The sequence below is a fragment of the Pseudopipra pipra genome, chromosome 4 (assembly GCF_036250125.1).
Source record: "Pseudopipra pipra isolate bDixPip1 chromosome 4, bDixPip1.hap1, whole genome shotgun sequence".
In the NCBI taxonomy this organism is placed as follows: Eukaryota; Metazoa; Chordata; class Aves; order Passeriformes; family Pipridae; genus Pseudopipra; species Pseudopipra pipra.
In genome coordinates this window covers 31,556,136-31,576,265 of record NC_087552.1, presented here as the reverse complement: position 1 = coordinate 31,576,265, position 20,130 = coordinate 31,556,136, and the positions used below count along the sequence as shown (strand labels likewise).

At 40.6% G+C, this 20,130-nt stretch overlaps 1 protein-coding gene across 9 annotated transcripts in view; it reads right to left on the bottom strand.

Moving 5' to 3' along the window:
- The window catches only part of TRIM2 (tripartite motif containing 2), a 91,313-nt gene that overhangs the window by 62,932 nt on the left and 8,251 nt on the right, over positions 1-20,130 (bottom strand). The window contains exon 1 of one of the 9 annotated variants that reach the window (XM_064652256.1): positions 9,914-10,057. The exons of 7 other annotated variants lie outside the window; for them this stretch is intronic. The gene's annotated coding sequence lies outside the window, so the exon portion shown is untranslated. Of the gene's footprint in view, positions 1-9,913; positions 10,058-20,130 lie in introns of those variants that run through there. One more of the 9 variants, XM_064652264.1, reaches the window with a different exon arrangement.

Sequence of the window (20,130 nt, the reverse complement as noted above, 5' to 3'; positions counted from 1 at the left end):
CAAAGGCTTCAGGGGTCACCTATATTTTTGGATACTTCATGGCTTTTCGGTCAGTACTGAAGAATAATGTTTTCTCAATAAAAAATCAGAAAACCAATTTTAACCGATTTTATGGTGGATAAAAAAAGTTTTGCCATTGCTTAAAACTAAGGTTGTTATCTGCATGTTCTTTACTTTAAAATAACAAGTTTTATTTAGTCTTTAGTTTTCCCAGAGGACTTTTTTAAGCTTTTCTGTTGGGAATAATCTTACCCTGTTTGAACAGTGAGACTCTCTAAACAAGGCAGCTTTCACTAAAGCATGGGTGAATCAGTACAGTGAGTCATTAACAAAATAAAAACACCATTGTAAACACTCTGCCTAAAAGTCCTGAGCCTTGTCACTTGCTCAGCTTTTCATTTTTGCACACTTAGGATTGTGCTGATTGTCTACTCATCTTGTACCTGGATCCAGGAATGAGATGACTGGACTGTTAAAGTCAAAAGCAGTTGAATTATTTAAAAGCCAAACCAAAACAACAACAACAACAACAAAACAAAAAAAAACCAAAAAACAAACCCCAAAAAACAACTAGACTCTAATCAGTAGAAGCAAAGGAGGAAATTATAAATTCTTTTTTTTTTTTCCCTGTGCTGTCACAAATCCTTCCAACAGTTGTATAACCCATTGAATAATTTCAGTCACATCAGGTAGAGATCTCAAAGATATTATATTCCTACAGCTATCGTGAAAAAAGGCAGCCCTCCAGATGAGTGAAATACAATACAACCCAGTGATCCAATGTAAAAGGCTACAGATGAGTTCAGTTTTATTATTAGACACCAGAGTACGTCACACAAACAAGAGGTACGTGAGAACAGATTTCATGTGCCCTACTGCTCAGCTGCTACCATAGTTGTGTACCTTTGACCTGCATTCTAGCATCTTTCCCCTCCTCTCCCATCCAGGTAGTAAGCAGCAAAACACTTGAAATGCACAGACATCAGCTGAAGCAAATAATATTATTTTTTGAAACAGTAGTAAGCAGGGTTTGTTAACAGTTGAGTTATTCTCCCACTTAGTAATCAAGTGGGGTGAACTGACTACATCACATTTTTACCAGGACTGATACTTTCCATGAAACCAAACGACCTGATACTGGTAGAGCACACTTCCGAGTCTGGGGACAGAAATTATTTCACTAGATACAGAGAGCAGCCCTTGTGTGGTTTGCTAGGCGTGTAGGCTCTCTCCTCACTGTACTGTCACAGTACAAGACAAGTTGAATGACTATTATTTTGGGAATAAGAACGCATTTTTTGGTGAGACGTGGTGTTAAAGTGGAGAGTAGGTGGGAGTAACCACTTTTTGATACTTGTGCTGACAGATATTTTTTCCCTCCAAGGAGTGAATGCATTAATTCACACTGATCTCTCAGGTGCTTTTCAATATGTCTGTCAATTTACATCAAAGGCAGCTTTCACAAATTACAACTCTGTAAGAAAACTTCCAGAAAATTCAAGATTCAAAAATAGATGACTGATTTTAAATGACCCTTCATTTCCCTGACTCTTATTCACCATCTTTTTCTCTCTTTTTTTATATTCAAAATTGATTTCCTCTTTCATATCATCCATATTGGGGTACCAGCACCCTACTGTCCATAGATAGCTCCTGCCTCCAGACAGGCTAGCTGTGTGTCCCTTCAATGCTGCCTGGATATTACTAGGACATCATTTGATGCTCACTTTCTCACACTCTTGTCTCCATGACCTTTGAGGCAGTCAAGCACCGTGTTGTTATATCGCACAGGGATGGTAGTTTTCTGGAAAACTGGAGATGGAAGATATTCAACAGTTTAACAGTGAGAAAATTTACTCTAGAAAGCTTCGTATAGGAAAGACTACAACAAAGAACAGATCAGATAGGGAAAACAACCACCTAGGAGCAATCTGTCTTCTTGAAAAAAAAGACGCTTCCATTTAGGATGTTTTCAAATGCCAGATACAGAACCACTCTGTTATTTTCCATATTGATTTTTCACAGAGATCCACTATGTTAGCAATATTAGCAGGACAAGAGTGGAGTAAGATGCAGCTTAGATATTGATTATGCAGCTTTGTATGTAGATTCTAGAAAGGTTTTTTCAAACTTCATTGCATGTTCATTAAAGCAAGGAAAAAGTGACCCTCCTCAGTCAGTGATGGACAGGTTGTAATGCACAGTAGGTGGCAGAGTATGTATCTCTCTTGGCCTGAATTCTGCTCCCATCTAGTCTAGTGTGGTTGTATTGTGAGTGCTGAACTGCGAAGGTATAGATGAAAGCATCCTGTTTTTCAACCTGTTCTTTGCAGCTTAAATACTGAGAAAGTGACAGGTGAAAGGTCTGGGTTTGGTAGAGGATGCACCTTGCCATTTGATTAGAATCTGTGAAATTACCTAAATGATAGAAGCTCAGGATAGTAGATTAACAAGCCAGGGTTTCACTACAGCTATGTGTTCACCTTTGATTTTAGCACTAGACCACTTGGTGTAGGATTTTGAATATGTTTATGCAGATTTCTAGTCGGTCATAGTTTAAGTCCTAGATAATTCTTCTGATGCAAACAAGCTTGCAGGCTTTGTACAGACTGAAAAACCTCAAGTCTGATAAACTGAGAAAAATTTACCCTTGGAGGAGTCCAAGGCAAAGCTTCAGTTCACTCCTGTCAATGACATAAAATAAGGTAGATTTTGGCACTGACAATAACACATTTTTTAAAGACAAATTAGCTGTGACATTATAAATCATCACCAGCATCTTTAAATTCAACACAGGGAACAGCCATCTTGGGTCTGGATTCAGATGCTAAGCTTGTATTCAGTCTGGACTCATTATGTATTTTATTGTAGTACTTCAGCTTGGTGCCCAGTGACTTGAGTTTGGCAAAAGCCTGTCCCTCTCCAGAAAGGCACATAATTGTCAGCTGACCTCTCAAAGAGATAATATTGTGTGATAATCCTTTGCTGCCTGCTCCAACTGTTAGATGAGAATTGGGCTGTTTCAGTGCTTTTGATATTTTCCTTTATAATGCATGTATTTTGCTTTATAATGTATCAATTGTTTTCACAGAAAGAAATACGCAGCTCAGACAAAAACATAATGCATTATAACCTTGATGTCATCATTGGAGAAGCCCCGTGGTTGCTGCTGTTTTCACTACAGCCTGCAGTAGCCCCTGGCTGTCCCCAGAAAAAAAGGGAGAATAAGCATAACACTAAGCCACTTTTTCTCATCAGGTCTCACTAACATCTGTGACTGCAGGGATTGGGGCTTGCCTAGGGCACATGAGCTCATTCTGAGAGCACTGGTGACGGAGAAAAACGCAGGCTTTTCCCTTCTAAGTATGGTGGAATGATGAACCCTTTTTCCTACCCTGAAGCCCACAGGACAGGAGTTAATGGCTGTATACTTTGTATTCTTTAGGTAACAAGTCAGCAAACAGCATGCAATGCATACATCATAGTACTTTTCATCAGGGAAGGTTAAATATCAGAAGAACATAATTTCAAAAGACAAACATTAGACTTTTCAAAGGTTCCCTTTTCCCCTCTGGTTGCACACTCACAGGTCTTACCTTGCACTGAGAGCTTGTTGAACTGCCACTGAACAGATACAGTTGATTGCCTGACAGAAAACTGCCCTATGATAAAATGCATCAATTTTCTGCAAGCTATGAGAGGCGAATTAGCTCACAGGGGTCCGCTCAATGCTGCAGCAGACACACACTTGGGATGTTATGGACCAGAGCAGGGGAAGAAAGACAGCTGTAAGCCAAATGCTCAAGCTTCTTATGGAAATATACTATGAAACAGCAGGTAAGCCCACACTCTTCAAGCTCTAAGTTTCACTTCTGTGGCAACTATGTCCCTTAAACACAGGCATACAGTTTGTCCCATGCTCATGTTTCTGCTCTGTACTGCCCTAAATCATAGTTTGCTACTCTGAGAAATAACCACCAGCCCTGGCTCCTATAAAATTGTACTGTCTCAGTATCACTGTTTTTCAAAACTTTCATTCACATAAGTAAGCTTTCTTTCAAAAGCAAGTATCCAGGAAACACTGATGTAGGACATTTTCATATGTCTGCATTCATGAAAAGTTCTGAACCAAAAGTAATGTGTCCAAATCCCTCTTTTTGTTTGAAAACATCATTCATCCAAGAATCAGAAATGTTACCATGTGACTGGTAACACAAAGAAATGAGCACATGAAGAATCACAGTGAACAGTTCAAAAGCAGCTCTGGGCCTAAAGTTGGTTCACAAGATACTTGTTGAATACTGGACACTTTGTTGGCCAAGATAAATAGAAAGGGCTATGTTTTCTTAAAAAAAAAATATACCATGCTTACATATTTCTTGGCTTAGTCTTTCTCTGACCTTGCCTGGAGCTATCCAGTCTTACAGCAGACAAAGGACTACTAACTGCCTGGTTTATCCTGGACCTGTCCTGCCTTCCTGCCTTCAAGTAGAAGAAAGAGGTAAAAGAAGGTATGTTGAGGCCTTTGCATTGAAGAACCCAAGACTCCTGGGGAGAACAAACAGCCCCTGTCTCTCAGACTGGGCTGTAGTGAGGAAGACAGAGAGTAGGAGGAGAATAAGGCAAGGAGTGAAGAGCTCTGGGGAAGTTTTTAAGGAGTGCGAGGCAGGGAGGACAAGCATCTTAAATGGTTTCGAACACAGAGGTTCAGGAGGATGGGATATGGGAGGCCTGGGAAAAAAGGTGGCACTAGGATGGGAGGAGAGGAGTTGTAGCAGAAAGATGAAGAGGCTGTGAACTTTGTGGTTGAGGCCGGGGGCACGGATGACAGAGCAGCTAGATGCCCTCCCTATACAGGCATGAGCTGCAAACTTGGTCTAATAATGAGGGGCCTCAGGCTACGAGACACTAAAAGCCAGAGTGAAAGTCTGAGAGGGTTGAGACTGTGCAGGGCTTTGAGGCAGATGGGAAAAAAGATTTTCTCTACTGAAAATCTCCTGATCTACATACCTCCTCTGCATATAAAAGATGCTGCCGCATCTCTTTCTATCCATAGGATCATCTCTTCCCACTCCTATATCCTCTCTTTTGCAGCCAGAGCACAGTAGCCATGGCTCGCATTTTTCCACCTGTGTATTAGAGTGTGACAGCATAACATTTTCCATAGCCATTATGACCCAAGAAAATGCTTTGATGTAGCTCTGGATCACAAAGCATGAGTATCAAGCATAGATTACAAAGTTAGAGAGACAAGGAGGTATCAGGAGAAAGTGACAGGAAAATGGAGAGAAGGAGGCAGATTTCTTTAGACAGGTGGTCTCATGAGGGCATGCAAATGAAAACTGTAATATGCAGAAAGTTCAGCCACTGCAATGCTGGAGTTGATATTAACATCGTCAAATACCTATCAGCTTGCTCTTACACATTCAAAAACTAATAGAAAAGAAGGCCAAGGGTACCATTCTAAAGTTAAGCAACCCAATCAGAAGCAGAAATTAAACCACACATATGAGAAAAGATTGTAATTCTCACAGTCCCATTTCAGCCCTTAAGTAACCAGCCTTTCTATTGCCATTAGTGAGAGTTTTGCCAGAATAAGGCCTGAAGAATTCCATGCCAGAATATTACTATACCAAACATTAACATTTGACAGTTAAGGTACATTAGGGGGTTACACCATACATTAGGGAGCATTAGGTAAAGTGTCAACTGAAGATGCTGCATAAGAAGAAAGATGTCAAGAAGAAAGCAAGCCCCAGTATGATTTCATTTCAGGAAGGGAACTGCAGTACAATTCTTGAATCTTAATGGATACTATGCTTCTCAGTTTCACATGCTGTGAACCAGCAGTGATAAGAGGAAAAGGCTGATGACAGCCATGATAATTTTTTTTAGACAGCAGCAACCAGGACAGAACACAGCAAGCTACCCTCTTAATTAGGGACATTTTATGCTACGAGCTTAAATTGCTGCTTTCTTAGACCTTTGGCAAAGGCAAAAAGGAAGGAAAATGAAATATTTAAAAGCTTCTTCATGGATGAAGAAGCGGTGGCATCTATAATATTTCCTGCCTACTTGAGCACATACTGGGATACAATTTGTTTTCTGGGCCTGAGAGAGGTGAGCTAGAGAGGCATCAGGGTGGACCACCTAGAGGCTGCAGCTAATATTATACAATATACAATATCCTGTATGTACCCTAAAAGAAGGTAGCTTGCAAGACTCTGCCTTTTACACACTATCAAAGCAAAGCAGCAATGCAGACAGCCTGTTCTGTAAGCCAGTGATTCCAGTAAGAAGAAAGTTTAGGGCTTGCCTATGGAGTCCAAGGGAACATCTTCCCAGCATAAGAGCAGAGCAGAGCCATAATACACTGCTGCTTGTTTCTCTCAGCATTGCTGGCTAGCAGGGAGGCCAAGAATATCAATCAGACAGGAGGGAGAGAAGTCAAAGAAACTAGTGGACACTGGTAGATACAGATGATTTAAGGCACTACAGACCACTTAGCCACTGCAATTCACTGTCTGCCACGAGCAAGGAAGATAGGAAGTGATCCCTTTTCTGGTCTTGGCCCAAGTTTTCCATTATATTTCAGGCCACCCTGCAGAATGGGCACTGTGGCAAATCCCTGGTTGAGAAACTCCTCTTTTCGCCTGGGGTGAAGTTTGCACCTATAACCTGCCTAGCAATCCTTTTCTTTCCTAAGTGCAGTGCCTTCTCCAAGTAACACCATCAAAATGAAATGCACATATGAGAAGAAGACTGTCTGCTCTTGATGTATGAGTGAGATCTGGGTACTACAGCCCTGCTGCTCTTTCTTTTTTAATAGAAAAGGCTGCATGCTTAGCATTTTTCATTTTTTTAGAACTAACCAGTATGTTCCACTTCAGTGGCAATATATCCCTTACCTAGAAAAGGATCTAATAACTAGGAAAAGGGACCTGGAAAAGAAAAACTCAAACCACAAATGAAAGATTTTAAAAGCTTTCATAGGTATGGGTAAAAATTGAGGATATTAGCATGGAGGATAGTAGTCAGAGGGTTTAGATTTAAGAGAGAGGGCAACTTACCCAAGGAGGCTGAGGAGGGGTTCTTTGCAAATCTCAGCCTTTATCTCTATGGAGACCTGAGTTCTACTGATAGTGATCCATTTTATAAGGAATTCTATTCAAACCTGACAGAAGGCTGCCATTGCTTCTTTCAGTCCTTCAGACTTTTTCCTGCTACCTGACAGTTCAGTTTCCTGGTCAGACTCAAAAAGCTGATGGGAGGGGGGCACGTGGTATTTCACTCACAGGCTCTCCCTTATCATAACCTTAATTCATGTTTGTCAAGCCCATAGGACACAGCAGCAGAGCACCTGCTAAAAGTCCAAAACCTGAGATGAAAATAACCCTTGAAGCCTTCTGCTTTCACTAAAAATTCAAATGCGCAGTGTCATGAATTACAGCTCTAGTAACTCAAAACTCTTATTAATTCAAAGTTGTTCTTTCCCAAGAAATCGATCCACTTTGAGAGCTGGCCTGACATTCTCAAGGGCAATGAAGGGGAAATCTGGTAGTTTTAGTAATCTGGTAACCATAAGTATATTTGGGAAATACTGCTCAGTGTTTCAGTCAACTCAAAATTAACACCTTCCATTGAGTGCTGAACAACTGAACAATAGCTATACTACAAATGTGCCTGCATCTTCCTCAACCACAGGAAAGTGTTGGCAAGTGATCCTGCAGTCAACATACAGTGCACCTATAGAGCCAGAGGAAGAGAATGAATCGCAGTAAAAACACAGCCCTGGAAGCAGATTTTAGTTCTATTTCCAGCTTTCTTGCAGATTTCATTTCCCTCTTTTGTAGATTGAGGACAATATGCTTATCTGCTTCCCAGGCTATCTGAATGCTCTATTAATGAGTGCAAATAAATAATTTTGTTTTCACAAACTGCCTACCATCTCAGAATCAAAAATTGCAATTACAGCTTATGCAGTTCAGAGCATTTTTTTTAAATGAAGGATGTTGATTCAGCACCTTGTTTTAGCAAGCCCTATGAATACATCTTCAAAATGAGCTCTCTAGGAGGAAAAAAATCAATTTTAATCTTCTGCCTGTTTACCCTGATGCAAATCAAACAGGCAGAGTCTGCCCCTACAGAGCCAGCCATGTTGTGCTGAGCTCGTGATGCGCAAGGGAGTTCTTTCTTTAGTCAAGAGAGAGACAATGTGGTAAGCATATTGATTACTCCTAACTATGTACTGAGAGAGCACAGCAAAAACTCCTAGGTGTGTATCTCATGGCTTTCACTGTTACTTAAGTACTGAGATCCTGCTTTCTTAATCTAGATAAAAAACAATTTCATTTCCATCTTTACTAATCAAGGGTTAGTATCTATCTGCTACTTAGAGTGAATGAAACACTGAAACACTCTGGCTTGTGTTCACAGCCTGGCACAGAAGCAGCTTATTGCTGTAATTAGCTTTAGTTCATACACTACCACACATGCACTGTATTGCTGTAGAGGAGGCTCAATCTCAGAGCTGAACAACCATCAGCATCAAGACCCACCTAGTTAAAATGTACCAAGTACAATAGCTGCCCATAATCTGACCAGTTTTATTTGAAAGTTTTTGTCTGTCTCTTAGCCACTGCTTCCCACACATAATATTGCTTGACTGGCCCTCTGCAATTCACAACTCATTGATGCAGTCCTTAAGATCTATAGATGAGTAGGAGAGTTGAGCCAAAGGTCTCTAGACTGCATCAGGGCTGTCTGCAGAAGCTGTGCACAGCCCCAAAACACAAGCAGCACAGCAGAGATGAGGGCACAACCCCCAGGGCATCCCCCTATTGGGTACATCCATAGGGGGCAAGTTAAACAAGCTGAAAGGAATATAGTATCAGGCCTAGCTTCGGATTTGCTTTTTTTTTTTTTTTTTTTTTTTTGGCATGACTCAAGGCTAATGAAGATCTGATTGAAACTTACTTTCCTGTATTTTAAAAAGAGGAATAATGAACACAGTTATTTACAGTGACTGCTACTTTTTTCCCCCAGATATCTTCTAGTCTGAGCCTCACTTACCACATGAAACCTAGACACAGACTTGCCAAAACTTCAGGAGCAGACCAGTTCTAAGATTCTGCATAGTGGTCAGCTCTAACAGGGCCATTAAGATTTTCTTTGCTGGTGTAAATGGTAAAAGAAAAAATATAAAAAGTCCATCAATATATGCTATGCAGGACTAAGTTGAAGAATACTGTCCAAGCAGGTAATATTTTATTTCAAATTCTGAAAATTAGAAAGGACATATTAAAGATGCAAGAAGTCAAGCTCATTCCATCTTTGCAGTCTTTTGCTCTGTGGAGCTGTGAACATTTCCCAATAGCACTCAACAAAGAGGACTGAAATCTCTGAACATAACTTTGCTTTTCTACTGCTAAGCGTATATCTTTGAATATGACAGCACATATCAGCATTTTGGGGAGCATTCATTTTATAGTATCTAATTTCTAGCCATTTCACACTTTTCTAAACCACACTACTCATGACCTTGCAAAAACTGCTGGTGTTTGAAATATGACTGGATGATCAAATATGGGAAAGGTAGCTAAAAATAATAACTAGATTCAGATTAAATAAATTAATACATATATATGTACATATAAAAAAATAACCCAGGAAGTTGAAATGGGTTGTGTTACTATTAACTACTTCTCTTTTGCCTCCCAGGACGGTCTCATTTGAGATTGAAATCGTGTAGTCCTTGTAGTCATGACACTGCATACAAAGTAGCTGCTCTTTTACTTTAGACAGAGGAAAATACTTTAATAGCTGCCTCTCTGAATGACAGCGCCTACCTGCCTTGCTAAAACACGCCCTTAGTCTTATGAGAAAAGCCAGAAGACGACAGAAAGCTACTTACTAGTGTTCCATAGAGTCCACGCAGGAGTATTAGAGGCTGAAATTCGCTGTGCCTCCGATCAGAAGATTTAGCTCCCTGCATTCAGACAGTTGGTCCCATTACGGCCATCGGGCGGCTGAGTTAAAGGGTGGCCTTGCACAAACATAAACAGCTTGTCAGCACAAGCCAAAGAGGCGGGTCTGCCCTGCCAGCCACAATGCGAGCCAATGATTAGCTTCTTCGCATTCTGGGTGTTCAAGATATTGCATTTCATTCTTAAGCAGGGGAACAAGGGGGACTGACTGGGAAGGGCCAGTGCTCCACGGTTTGCTGCTAGGCATTAAAAGGCTTAAGGTGGAAGGAAAAAAAATCAATAGGTCACTTCAGGAAAAGCACATATTTGATGTATATTCATACAAACACTTTTAGAGAGCCCCCAGGCATCTCCAATGCATTGTTTCTTTTAGGTCAATCAAACATACGAACGAATGAACAAAAAGCCTGTAAATTAAGTCTAGTTCATATTCACTGTAAAGAAGTTTTACTTGCAAAGTCTGATTTTTCTTCTCTTCACTCTTTTTCTTACTCTCATCCTTCTTAACATGCTTTATTTGCTGACACTGGCATTTCTCACTTCTCTGTCACAAATGTCTTACCCTGACCTTCATGACCTGACCCTCCAACCTTCATTGATCCTCCTATGCCTGCCTCTCTTCATCTCCATCTTAACTGCTTATTCTTTTGGTCCTGATTGCCCTGAATGAGCAGAGTCACAACAGAGGCACCTTATGGTAAGGTTCTGTGAGAGAACCAAGTTGATGTAGCAACTTACTGCTGTTAAAAGTGGAGGTGTTGAGTCTCTCCTCTCTTCAGCACTACACCGTGGCCCCCCATCATTCAAGGAACGGTAATGTAGCACAGAAGCAAATATTTCTCTGTCAGTTTACTGATCTTAACACAGAGACAAAAGAGGTACTGCATGGAGTGAATACTCCCTGAAATACAAGCTCCTGCTAATCTTGCCTCAGCCATCTATGATCCCACCTGTCTCCCCAAGTTCCTCTCTCCTTTGTTTGAACTGAATTGTTCCTAGTTAATTGAATACTCTGCTTACAGCTGCTGATCCCATTTCATCCCAGCTCTGTCCTACTTTCTTATGCCTCTAGTTTGGCTGTGAGGCCTGTCTGCCACCAAAATCACTCTCATCAAGTGTTTTATAATAACTCCCTGCATAAATATCATGCTTTGTGCTTCAAGCCTCAGGCTCTTTGAGCTCTTTTTTGCTTTGGAAATAACTAAAATCCTCCTTAAAACCCAAGCCATCGTTTTGGCTTTAACCATTTTTTTCTCTGACCTTTCCGACTAATTCTTCTCTCAGCATCTACCCCTTCCTCCCTCACAATCCCAAAGGCACCCTACTCTTGTTATAGTCTGTCCAGCTTTTACTATTTGCTTGTGCAGACTCCTGTAACTTTATGTTAGTGATTTACAAGCATCCATATGTATTTTTCAGCTTTCTGATTTTCTCCAGTCCCATATTTCACCCTGTGCTTTAGGCATATTGTATTAAATGCCTTGACAGCTCCTAATTTTAAGATCCTTTTCTGGGGTCAAATTAAAGCAGTGCAATCACACTACATTCATTTCTGTGTAGTCTTGGCAAAAGTAATTTCTCTCCCCCTCTGCTTTGGTAATGGAGTTGAACACCCCACAGAAGCAGATGCTGGAGTTAGCACCTCGTTCAGATGGGAAGGCATATCACAGCTCTCGGGCTTCTGCTGACAGGCTGCACGAGAGTTCTGGCATATAGTGCTGCATCACAATGTATCGGGGTCACATTTGCAAGTTTTTCTTCACAGTGAGACATACTAGGCACGTTCCTCAATGATATCTGAGATTCTGGTGCAATTGCACAGCTCCATCAGCTGCCACCCAAGTATATAACCTACACTGCCTTTACTTTTACCCAGATTTCCTACTTAGTTAACTCTGTGCTACCCACACTAACAATATTATTTTACCGGAGCTTTTTTCTAATACTTTTAACGTGCAAATCTCTGCCGAGATCCCTTGTGTGATCACAGTATTTGATTACTTTAATTATTTTGATTAGTGAGCCTGGATCTTATTCCGAATGCACCTGCATTGTTTTCCACAAAAAATTCAGCAATTGAGGTTATCCTTTGTTCCATACCACAGCCAAATTGCCTACACCCCTATGAAAGCCATGCTTTCTTGTCCTGAACTTCAAGGCCTTTTCAGAGTTTCTTCTTTCTTATGGATCCACTCCCACAGCTCTCTTCATCACAAGGCCTGTCTTTTCAGCTTTCTCTCTTCCTACAAAGCTCTCTTTTCTTACCTTGTCCTCTATGAAGAGAATGCCCTGCTTCATCAAATCAAGTTACCTATTCTTCTTTGTTTTCTACAATCCACTTGTCACAAAATATAGAAATAATGTATCAGTACGAGAGTGAGGAACAATAAACAGTCAACAAGTCACTTCAGAAGGAGGGATGTTTCATCTGTGTATATAAAAAATATGTGCTAGAAATCTTCTACCATCAACCATATATCATGTTATGCACCTTACACTGTTATATTTTAAGGAACAGGACAGGCATGAAAAGCCCTTGATGGATATGCATCAAGTGCCCAAACACTGTCCATGAGATTGTGAAAAGACTGCTATGAAAAGACTGTTTGTAGATGCACAAGAGAAAGCAAGCTAGCTATTGCATCTCTGATTCCCATGGCAATTTATTTAAGATGCTAATTCAGTGTAGCCACAAATAAAGAAACAAAAGAGAGAGCAAGAATGAGCTGATTTAGTGGACTATGTTGAAAAGGCACACTTTAGACAAAGTCACCCTGGGTACAAGTCCTGCGACTCTACTAACAGAATTATGCCAAGGATGAAGCTGCCTCTTTGTCCTTAAGCCTTGTATGACGTAGGGAAATGGTTATCAGCACTGCCAATGATACCAACCCAGGCACCAGCTAAGTGTAATGGCCAAGCTGATTTAACAACTTACTTTTACCAAAAGGGTCATCCTGCCCCCTCTCTTTACCACCATTCCCAGCTGCACAGGCCTGCCCCTCTCTCATGCATGTTCCTGGAATGGTGTGAAAGCTCACAGACCAAATTTGTTTTGCTGGGTATGTTTTTCAGACAGGTTAATGATCTGACTCATCTCCCTGCCATGTTAAGCAGCCCAAGAGCCAGTAGAGGTAAATAGTAAACACATGCAGCTGAAAAAGGAGAGGGAAAAAGGTGGAGACCAGAATCACCACCTTTTTCATAAGCAAAAAGCTGACTGTCATCCCTAGAAGCTACTATCTATTCTGGGGTGAAAATTAAAACTCTGACCCCCCAAACCATGTCATCCTTAAACACGAGGTCACAAAAGCTCCTGTAACCCCTTGCTTGATTTCAAGCAAGAACTAAAATGTTTTACTGAAATGTGTTTTCTAAAGGAAGGTGTGGTTTTATTTTATTAAAATGCAAGTTTCTGAAAACATAGTAATAATTTGTTTTCCTATGGAAAAATTTGGATAGGAGATATATTTTGACAGGCAAAAAAAAATGAAATATTTAAGTTTTCTGCATCTGAAAACAAAATATTTGGGTTCTCTTCAACATCTTCATTAATGACTTGTATGCAGGACTCAAAGGAATACTAAGTAAGGTTGCTGATGACACTAAATTGGGAGGAGCTGTTGACTCCCTTGAAGGCAGGGAGGCTCTGCAGAGAGACCTCTACAAATTAGAGGGCTGGGCAATCACCAACCATATGAACTTCAACAAGGGGAAGTGCTGGATTTTACACCTGGAATGGGGCAACCCTGGATGTACGTCCAGACTGGGGAATGAGATGCTGGAAAGCAGTGCTGTGGAAAGGGACCTGGGGGTCCTGGTCGATGGCCAGCTGAATCTGAGTCAGCAGTGCCCTGGCAGCCAGGAGGGCCAACCATGTCCTGGGGGGCATCAGGCAAAGCATCACCAGCCAGCTGGGGAAGGGGATTTCCCGCTCTGCTTTGCACTGGTGCGGCCTCACCTTGAATATTGTGTGAAGTTTGGGCACCTCAGTATGATAAAGACATTAAGCTCTTAGAGAGCATCCAAAGGAGAGCAATGAAGATGGTGAAGGGCCTTGAGGGAAGCTGTATGAGGAGCGGCTGAGGGCACTTGGTCTGTTCAGCCTGGAGGAGACTGAAGGGAGACCTCAGTGCAGGCTACAACTTCCTTGTGAGGGAAAGGGGAGGGGCAGGCACTGATCTCTTCACTCTCATGACCAATGACAGGACTCAAAGAAACAGCATGAAGCTGAGTCAGGGGAGATTTAGGTGAGATATCAGGAAAAAGGTTTTCACCCACAGGATGGTTGGACACAGGCTCCCCAGGGAAGTGGTCACAGCACTGTCACTCAGACCAAGTCTGTCTGAGTTCAAGACGCATTTGGACAATGCTCTCAGGCACATGGTGTGATTCTTGGGGTAGCCTGCATAGGGCCAAGATTTGGACTTGATGATCCTAATGGGTCTCTTCCAACTCAGCATATTCTATGATTCTATTATATGATTCAGCAGAACTTTGTCCACTCTCTAGATTGCAGGCTCCATGCCTAACATTTTGACTCTGTCCCCTTTCATATTACTATCCATGCAACTGGCTTCTACTTTTTATTGTTTGCTTGCTAAAACTATTTTTTTTAACTTTTCCCATTTTGTGGCCTCAGCCCAGCCTCACTCTGCCCTTTCTTCTCAAAACACAAGTTCAGCTGGATGCTATTTTGCCTGTCCTTTGTGCCTCCTTTTGGGGGCCAACAAGGAACCTCAGGTCCCCTGAGGCTCAGCCTGACCAGTTCATATCTATTCCGATGCTGGGAGTAGACTTGTCCTGCTCCTCCAGCAGTAGCCACAGATGCTGCAGAATGGACCTGAGTGAGAAGATTTTTGTCATGTTTTACTGGCCTGCTGTCAATTATAAAGTGAATCACAAATTATTCCCAGAAAGCACACAAGCTCAAGCAATGGAAGACTTGAGACAGTGACAAAAGAAGTGAAACTTTGTAGCTGAATTGTTTCATTTTCATATTAAAAAGGAAAACAAATGTCAGAAATGGCAAGGGGAAGAGACCATGTGCAGATGCAGCACACTAACATATGAGGCTGCAATCAATGGGAACTTGGGCTCAGTCCCAGTTCAGACCATGTGCATTTTGAACTTTCAGCTCTTGGACTACTTCCTAATTAGAGAGCCAGCAACACACTGTGGAACTATTTAACCCTTTGCTGGTGCCTCCTGAGGTCTAGCAAGTGCCAGAAAAGACTGGGGATGTATCTAACCTCTGGAGGCCACATATACTATAGGAAGTATCCCCCTGCCCAAATGGCTTAACTGAAACAACTCCTGTCAGCACCTCTCTCTTCATGCCTCTCTACATAGAAAGGTCAGGTTTACAACTACTCCTTCCTGCACTGCTGAACAATTGCTGGAATCTCCCCCTAATGTGCCAGCTTCCTATCCAGAATCTGCCTCTCTTCAAGGCTTGTCATGGTTCCTTCACCCTCATCAGTAATGCTACACGAAGGATCAGATCAAACAGAGATATGCGCCAGAACTTAATAGTGTAAGTAACGGCACACTGCACATGGAGACTTGTGTCTCTGCTCCACAGGAGTGGAAAAGCAGCAGAGTATTATGAAATGGTAACTGTACCCAAAAATACAATTATAGCATTAGAAGCTGTGTGGAAAGAAAACAAGGGCTATACAGCTGATGTACATCAGCAGTTGTCATGTCTAACTATCACTGGTGTTCTAGTTAGAGCTGCACTAGTGATTTTATTTTTTATATCCCTCTGTAAAGTGGTAATATTATGTCTTACCTATTTCACAGGATAACTACATCAGCAGGGTTTTTTTTAAAATTTCCTACCACCTCTGAGGTCACTTATTCCAAACATAACACAAATGCACTAATAAAAGGATGCACCTCCAAAAATATGTGCACTGTGGGCAAAGATTAACTTTGGGGTTGTAGAACATAGTAAACCTACTTAGACAAGAAGCGAAGCAAATCAGCCTGTCTTGAGCACCATGCTGCCATAACTGGCTTCTATACCCAAGCTGGCTATAAGCTACTTTGAGCCTTGCTATCCTACACTACAGGCATTTCTCTATTAAATTATGTGAATGAATCTAGAGACATTTAAATTCCACTATTGTTTGCGGGCAATTCATGCACTTCTAGAGGGATTTTTCAAAGAGTGCTGAAACACCCTTTGGCTCTGATTAGCTTCAGAGTCCACAAAAATATTTCAGAAGGACAAATGTTTTGGCTTTGAAGCAGACCTACATTCTGAGTGTCAGGTACTCTGACAAAAAGCCAAAAAAGAGCTACAGACACTAGTAGCACACACATCCACCCTAATTTCAAAATACAAGATGACTTGTCTCCAAGGAATGCTTTTCTACATAACAGCATAAACATTTCCAGCAGTATCTCTGGAACTGACAAATTCCTTATTAGGTATGGCCTTTGCAACGTGAGCTTGTTTACAAAGAAAAAAGATCACCTCTCCAGTTCCTTGCAATTCTCTGTGAGCTGAGATGTTCCTGCTCACAGAGAAGAACTCAAGGGAGATATTCAAAAGAACTCTTTTGCAAAGACCTTGCTGTTACACAACAAACAGATAGAGTTAACTAGAAGACTGCCTTCAAGATAGCCATGGTTCATGCTCCCATTAGAAACCCTATTCATCTTGAACTCAGCAGTAAATATCCCACTTGCTTCCTTGGCACAGAACCAAACCTCTGCATCAACAAGAGCAAAGGATGCTCACAGACCAAGAGGTATTTGCCCATCACAGGAAAAATGCCCAGATTAGCAATGCAGTGACCTTGGTTCAAAGAAAGCACTTTAATACATGCCTTCCTGCCAAGCATATGAGAACTCCCGCTGATTTCGCTGTCACATCAATGAGGTCAGCCATGGATTTATCCAGGAACTGAAAGGAATTAACTCCCTTCACACATACACACCCCATTGAATAATGGCCAGAGTGGTCTGCGCCTAATGGTGCAGATGTGACTTGTCCCTCCCCTCTCCCAGTGCGGATCAGGAGTTTTACCTCTCCTCGAATGAGACTACCCATGCATTTTATTCCTACTTGCTGAATTGGAGGGAGGGGGATATCAAGAAAAATGCTATACTCAACTTACTTTTCCATACCCTTTCTACTGAGCAAGCCTAGAGAAAATGTGCTAGTTACCTAGCATGCAGAAATACTTAAATAATTTAAATGCTTGAAACTGCAGAGACACAACAAAGGTCAGAATCATTCACCTGGATAAAGAAATGCTTTTAAAAGATAGTGGTGTGTACTGATAGAAGCCTGCAAGCAAACACAGCAGTCCAAGTTTTCAATATCCTCATATAACAGGGTAGTAAGAGGGAATTTTGATGAATTCCAGGTGTTCTCAAGCCAAGTTCCTAGTGATTACCTATCCCCTATAAAAACAGGGACACGCTAGTTCTCAAGCAAAGCTCTGTTATAAAGGTATCCTGAGCAGTAGGAGAGGGAAAGAAGACCTTAATGTTAGAAGATACTACACACTTTAGCAATACAGGAGAACTCAATTAAAATATAAAAGTACTCCTGATCCAAGTAGCACATGGCTAAACCTGTCATGTAATCAGAACCAAACCACCCCCACATCTGGATTTAATTATGTCATGCCATTTTATAGCAGTCTAAGAAAAGTGAACTGGGGGTAAAAATAATCCCAGAGTAATTCTTGAGTCAATCACACATATAAGAACCTGAGTGAAAATGGATAACAGACAGCATCAGCAGACTGAGCATACAAAGGTTCTTATTAAAGGCAAGAAAAACAAAGAAGTGTACAGACAAATGGCTCACTTCAGAATGAAAGCACCTCCCACAAATTTCTGTATGGTCTATAAAATTCAAGCAAACCTATGAAACATGCATACTTGAAAGAATGGAGTTCTGTTCAATACGCTCTCGCTGACTTGAAAAGAAATGGAATTCATGGAATGCTAAAATGCTTCAGAAATACATATACATATTTAAAACAAATTCTCCATAAGAAGTTTTTGTATGACTGTATGTATACACAGCAACTGTAAGTTACAGGGAGAAATCTACATAAGAATTTGTAATTAATTTTAATACTTGTAATTAATACACAAATAGCATGAATTAAGAATTAAACATGACATTTAATTATTTATTCAATGTGAGTCTAAAATCAACTAAATTATATATTTTCATTTGAAAACAAAAAAGTCTAGATAGTTTTCTTGCAAATGTTAACTGAAGGGAAGGAACTTAAAGTCTTTTGAAATATTACCTAGCCAGCAAACAAGCTTGGAGATACTGTATATTCTATCTCAAGCAAATAAATAAATTTTTAAAAAACATATATGCAAAAGCAATACCAATGCTATCTAAATTAGTAAGGGTTTTCTGAAGGTATGCAGCATGAAATAAAATTATAATCTCTATAACCTGGACCCAGCATCACTATGGCATTTTTACATTAATATGAAATCAGTTTCATCTCAGTCTGCTTTTTGTTCTATTTAACAGACACTTATATTAAAAAAACCTTTCTTCCAGCCTTCATTCTTCTTATTGCTTTAAAAGTAATGAATATTCTGCCTCATTCCTTGAGCGAGGACCCTCTGATGCTGTTAAAACAGTCACAGCTGCCCTACTGCATCACAGTGCTCTACCAGGGCCTTTGTGTTGACCCAGGCTACAATATGTATTAAATTATAGCTCACACACTGTGATTCTGTTTGCATGCAAGGAAAAAAATCTGTGTGAGGTAATATTGCAGTGTTTGGATGAACAGCAGGCCTTGAAAATTTGTGTGCATTCACTTGTGCTTTTCTGCATGCTCGTCAAGGTCAGCAATGTGGCACGTTTAAAGGATTGTTGTTTGCTCTTGGCTGCTTTCTGACTCAAGTTCAAGCTGAAAGAGACCGCACAGAAGGCGGCCGTAATAATTAGAATGTAATTGCTAAAATTCAGCAATTGCTTGGATTAATGCAGTTACTTTAAAGCCATATTTGTTGGTCATTTTAAGGACAGGTTAAAGACAGCAAAAAGCACAAGTCAGCCAGAAAGGAAGCTTATATTGTAGTCCATTCCACTGGTATCCCTAGATATGATCATGCCTAAAATCCCTTGATACTCCAGAGGATTTAGGAGCATTAATGTCCACAATACAAAATAACAGGACACAGGCACTCTGGAAGAAAATATTCTGCAGACTGAAAAATCTATTTAACTTGGGAATGAGGGAAAAAGTCAAGTTTTCCCAGTAGCATTTCAAAAAATGAAACTGAAGATGGTCCAGTCTTTTTGCCTTTCACTTCCTTCCTCATCCACAATAATCTCAGACTCTACAGCAAGTTCCAATATCACTTTTTGGAAGGGGAAGAGCCCACAGAGGTATTTAATATGATCCTCAACAGAATAAATTACCATTTAGATTTTTTTCTAAGAAATCTTGTTACAGCTATACTTAGGAACCTCCTTGCTACACAGAGGTACTGAATGCCATGATAATTGCCCAAAGCAGCATTTTTTTGTCAACTGTGCATTTTTAGTGCATTTTGGTAGGATGATCTGAAAGCATAGCAATTTTATATTTCTCCATTAAGTGACCATGCTTCAGCATTTAATAGATTGACAGTATTTAGGGGCTAGGGTCAAATCTTTCATGCTAGATGTTTGTCTCATTAAAACCTTCAGCCAAAATCATTGAGACTAAGAAAAATCAGATCGCTTTGCATGACAAAAATTCACGTCTTTATTTCAGAACCACTAAAATCCTCTGTTTTGCAGTAGAAGCCTGAATATTAAACAATAGGGAGTGGCTTTATTCCAGAAAATGAATTTTTTAACATCTCATGAATACGAACACTAACCTCACGGTGTCCCGATGCATACTCACTTGGGAGACAAATTTTTTATGTGATATAGGCATGTTGCTTTCTCTCCTTTCCTAGTGTTTGTGTAGCATACCTTAAATATAAACCTTGCAGCAGAGAACGATATCAAACAAGGCACATCACACCCAGTTCAATGAAAGAGGACAGTTTAAGTTCACAAGGCACTGAAGAAAACTCTCTGGTATGAGAAGTATTCCCATGGGCAGCTCTCTCAGAAGAAATATTGTCTTACAAAATTTCCCCAATA